The following is a 5,661-nucleotide window of genomic DNA, read 5'->3' on the forward strand; positions in this document are numbered from 1 at the left end:
ATTCCCGTTGAGTGCATTTCAAACAATGGAAAATGTGTAACCTTCCAAATCGTGCCACATCCATCCAACAGAACCTGATCCAGCTGACAGGTCACGGAACCAAAATGTGCACCATCCCTTACGCTTCACGCAAGACGGAAAAAACGAACTGGTGAAATCAAAAGCGCGAATTCATGTATTCCATAAGCACGCACAAACGTTTTTTTCTCTTCAGCAATGATTTGCTTTCCGCTTCCACACAACAGTTGTACTTGGAGAAGCGCACGGTACGAATGGTGCCAAATGAGTGGACGCTGCGCGAGGCTCTCACACGTGACGCAAACGGCCCTATAGGCAGGACCACCTGCTGGAGAGCGCGTGAGTGGGAGGATGTCTTAATTGATCATCAATTAATGATATTTATAACTGTTTGCCTTATTGTTTGTTTAGTGTCCATTTGCTGAGAATTAAGTAAAAGCGCCAATCAAAAGCTCTTTTCGTTGTCAATAAATTACTAAATTTGAATCTTAAAAGATTTTTGAATTGTTTATAATAGGGTAGTAAATTGATGGCCAAAAATCAGTGGCACCTTTACACAAAAGCAAAAGCGAATTGTTGGTTCCCTGCTTTTGTCAGTAAATTATCAAGCTGCATTGTGTGCCTTTGTTTGGTTATTTTAATGCATACTATTCTCGGCCATACACATTTTCATAATATATTTGCACAAATTTGATGATTGAACATATAAATTTAGTTATCTAAATGTAGTGGCTTGTGGTTTGACTCCACACTGACAACTGAGATTCAAAATCTAATTTTAAACCTGGAAATAAATGGAAAGTTTATGGGTTTTGAAGATTATGGTGAAAAAATAATTTATATATATATATATATATATATATAGTATATGCAAGACTCACTATCAAAGAAGCAAATTTGTTATTAACACACAAATACGGGCACAGATTGAAATATGCTCCTTGGTTCAGTTTCAAATCACATTGCACCACGTCATTATATATATTACATTATATATGAATGTATTACATATTTTTGTGTTGTTTTTATATTTAGCTATTTTATTTACCTTAACACTCACAGAACCTTTTTTACATATGTTTCAATTAAGATTAAAAAAAATACAACCGTTAGAATTACAATTAATTAAAACATTACATTAGCTGCTCTTCATAGTTGGTCTCCTTAACATGACTCCACCCAGGGCATCTCCACCTCTCCAAAGGAGGAAAGGTTTTTGAAAGAAAAGTATTCAGCATGTCCAGATTTGAAGCTCAAGGCATTAGGGTTGGTAAGTGTGAAGAACTGTCTGTCTGCATGCAGCCTGTCCAGACCCAGAGGCACAAAATCTCATGAGAGACTCAAGGCTGTTGAGCTAATCTCTGGATGTGTGGCATACCAGAGCTCCATCCTACAACACCCTAGGGCATTGCAGTGGAAAGGATTCAAGACACACACACACACACACACACACACACACACACACACACACACAAATGGAAGATACAAGGGAAATACGTTTTCAATCTTAGGACAGGTCTTGGATCTCTATTTTTTTTCTCCCAAGAATATTTTCCTGTTGATGTGATTACTATTCATTGAGAAAAAATAAAATAAAATATCAAAGTTCCCACAAAAGAATTGAGCAACAAAACATTTTTTTTGAACATTGATAATAATAACTTAATTATTGAGCATCAATTCAGTATATTATAATATATAATGCACTAAATAATTTTTTTTTTTTTTTACAGTTCTGATTAGATAAGGTTTGAATTTTTTTTATTTTTATTTTATTTGCACAATTCAGTTCATACATTCCATATACTGTATGTATAAGTGCAAATACTTTTTGAGGCCACTGTACAGTTCATATATGTGACACTGGAACACAAAACCACTCTTAAGTCGCTGGGGTATATTTGTAGAAATAGACAAAACAAACAAAAAAATAAATAAATAAAAACATTGTATGGGTCAAAATTACAGATTTTTTCTTTGGTGCCAAAAATTATTAGTATATTAAGTAAAGATCATGATCCATGAAGATATTTTATAAATTTTCATACCATAAATATATCAAAACTTCAATTTTTGATTAGTTAAATGCATGGCTAAGAATTCATTTGGATAAATTTAATTTTTTATTTTTTTTTAAGTATTTTGCACCCTCAGATTCCAGATTTTCAAATAGTTGTATCTCGGCCAAATATTGTCCGATCCTAATAAACCATACAACAGCGGAAGGCTTATTTATTCAGCTTTCAGATGGTGTATAAATCTCAATTTCGAAAAATTGACACTTAAGACTGGTTTTGTGGTCCAGGGTCACACACACATATACATATTCCGGTTGAGCCTTTAGGCCTCATTGTGGCTAATAGAATAAATGAAAAATGATCAATTGTCATTGTCTGTGTTAAGTTCTCAGTATTGACCTTTAACAGCATTGAGCTTTAGATTTACAGCAGATCATGATAAAGAAGCTAATAACCTTTAGTGCAGGTTACATTTCAAATGACTTTCATCCCCTGCTGCTCACCTCTCCTCCCGTGCTGCTACCTGCTCTTGACACATTTCATGGGCGCTGATGATATCCGTGTTCCTCAGGTCTCTGGGCCTCTCCAGCTCTACCACAGTGTCATATTTGCTACATTCTGCAGTGTTCTGGTCATCTCTGGCATTTTGGCTCTCCTCATACAGACTGCCTTTGCTGGAAAGCTCTGTAAAAGCTGCTTTTTTGTTCCTCTGATTGTCAGGTGGCTGAGCCCAGGAACTGAACTCTGTGCCTAGAGTCAACATCCGCCATGTTCTAAGTGTGGCCAATCGGGCAGCTTTTTGTTTTTTAAATAAGATGAGAGATGATAAACAGACTTACTCAAAGAAATCACACACATTACAGGTAAAGTAATGAGACAAATGTATGCTTGGTATAGGGCCAACTAGGACTTGCTGTAATCTTTATCCTACATAAAGTAATAATTCTTACAAAATGTATATTTAGGGCCAAAAGTATGTTTTCAGAATTACAATTAAACAAACAAATAAATAAAATAAAACTACTACAAAATAATTGCCCTTCAATTTTTATTACTACAAAGCCAAAAAAAAAAAAAAAACATTACCACAATGAAAAATAAAATAAAAAAGTATAAATTATGATTATATTAATGTAGTTTGTACTTATATAGATTTAAATACAAACTTTATTGTATTACAGTAATTATTTAGTCATAAAAAAGAAATTATTATTATTGTTAACACTGATATTTGGAATTAAAAAAGGTAATGATTAAAAAAACATATTCCTTATTATTGTCATAAGTAAATATCACAATGCAAAATTTATGGAAGCCTGTTTCACCACAGGACAAAAACTAGTACAATTGTGAATTATTATTATTTTTTTTTACAATTCAGACTTTTTCCTCATAATTTAAGAATTTATATCTTAAAATTCAGACCCCCCCCCCCAGAATTGCTTGATATAAGCTCAGAATTGTGTGATAAAAAGTTGAAATACCTTTTTTTTTTTTATCCTTTGGCAGAAACAAAAAACAAACAAACAACAACAACAGATTTGTGAGGTGTAAACTAAGAATTGAGAGAAAAAAAATCCATAATTGTAAAATAAACATTTGAAATTTTAAGGTGTAAACTTAGAATTGTGGGATGCAAACACTGAATTGTGAGATAAAATGGCTGCAGTTACCTTATGAATTTTTTTTAAACACTTGGCAGACACAAGCTTCCAAGTACATAACCTGGACATGTTTTTGTGAAATTCACCCAGAAAAAGATATTCAGTCTCAGCTCATCATTCAATGTCACTAAACCTAAATGCCACTAAATGTCACTAAAGCAAGTCATTTACATCATTATCTATTATTAAAATAAACTAAAGAGTTCACTATGATAGAGATGAGTAACAATCCACAACCCACTTAATGACACGGCAACCTCGAAAGACAAACCCAGTGAACATCCTACCATAGATGACAGCTGATTTTCTCTCCTTCCAGTCAGAGTTATGCTGTGTTGACCTCTTCATGGCTCTGCTTATTTGTTAACCTTGTGCAGCTCTGTGAATTTTCACGATCCAGCTTCTCAGCTGTAACAGTGTATCCACGAAGCGTGATCCTCATAATTGTACTGACTGCTGTAATAGTGAACAGGTCTTAAAGTCTGCAACTGTGGAATGCGGAAAGGAGGTTTCCTGTGTCATTAGTAAAAAGCCTTTATCAGCAAAGTCAAAGCGGCTCAATTATCAGCTCACATTTCTTTGGATCAATTACAACTAAAATCAAGTAATCAGGAAGAGAATAATCAAAGAGTTTATAAAAAAGTAAAAAAAAAAAAAAAAAAAACGCCTCTTCATAAATGATCAAAAGGCTTCCTGTTTTGCATCACATTTGTGGCCACATGGGTTTAAAGTGTAACTCCAAAAGACAAAAACGTGAATTGTCTGCTTCTTAAAAAAAGCGTTATGGGATGAACAGCAGATATTAAAAACTAGTTCTTATCATACTTGATGTTATTCTTGCATGACAGTGACAGAGATGTTTCTCTTTGATGAGTAGTAAATTTATTGAAAAAGAAAAACACAACCAGAACGGTTGTGCATCATGGTTCACGTCCAGAAATGTGTTACAGTTTTCTTTGTTCCTCCTCATTTTGCAGTGTTTTGAAACTCTACTGTATGTCTTGATTTGCACGAAGGACATGACTACACTATCAACATTTAAAAAGACTGTAATAGTTTCACCATCAACATGAACTTATGGAACAAAATTGATACAGGCTAACTATGTCAAATTACAGTTAGAAAAAAAAGCAGATGCCAATTAAAAAATACAAATGAAAAAGAAAACCATATTTTACAACTTGTATTCACTTAGTGAGTAATAAAAAAAATAACAAAAACCTTTTTCAGCACCATTTGCGTTTTCCTACACCTGACCGCATTTCATTCCACCAGAGGGAAACGTTCCAGTCCTATTCCTAAAGCACGTGTCTCAAAAGCATGCTAATAGGTTCCATCATTGTGACCGAAAGTATGCACAGAAATATTTTAGTTTGCATTTTCATTTATGGGGGGTGCAAGTACTATGTATTTAACCACAGCCGTGTCTAACCAGGCCTGTAACATGCAGGAAATAACCCATAGGGCTCGTTTTTAGACTCATCCAGGATTAATTTGCACTTCCAGTGGCGAGTCGCCATTAAAACGCATTTATACTTAAGACCTGGGCTTTTTACCGGGAGGAAATAAGGCCAAAATGTCCTGTTCAGAGGCCTTTTCATGACTTTGGTAGCACTGACATGACGTCCTGCGTCTGTGAACCAATCAGAGGAGGACACGCACAACGGGCGCTTAAGTCAATGATCGCTAGCCAATAGCTCAACTCAAGTTAATACAGCCCACTGAAGGACTCAGAAAAGGCTACTGGGAAAAAAGGTTGACCTTGAATACCTTTACATAATAATCTGCATATTCTGTGGAAGTACAAAAACTAAGTTCAGAAGAAAAGTAAACCAAACAAATGCATAAAGTGTTAAACAAACATTATTTGAAACTCATTTGGGAATCGATAGTTCAGTTTTCGCTGACCTTTACAGCTGAAGTAAAACCTTGAAGAATAAAGTTCATAAAAGAGGACAAGA

General features: G+C 34.5%; 1 protein-coding gene across 9 annotated transcripts in view; it reads right to left on the minus strand.

Moving 5' to 3' along the window:
- Nucleotides 1–4,559: 4,559 nt before the first annotated feature.
- Nucleotides 4,560–5,661, minus strand: part of LOC132130873 (histone-lysine N-methyltransferase EHMT1-like) — a 33,604-nt gene continuing 32,502 nt past the window's right edge. For all 9 annotated transcript variants that reach the window (XM_059542710.1, XM_059542712.1, XM_059542717.1 and 6 more), the window contains one exon: nucleotides 4,560–5,661. This exon is cut by the window's right edge and continues 657 nt beyond it. The gene's annotated coding sequence lies outside the window, so the exon portion shown is untranslated.

This window comes from Carassius carassius, chromosome 47, assembly GCF_963082965.1.
Source record: "Carassius carassius chromosome 47, fCarCar2.1, whole genome shotgun sequence".
Classification (NCBI taxonomy): Eukaryota; Metazoa; Chordata; class Actinopteri; order Cypriniformes; family Cyprinidae; genus Carassius; species Carassius carassius.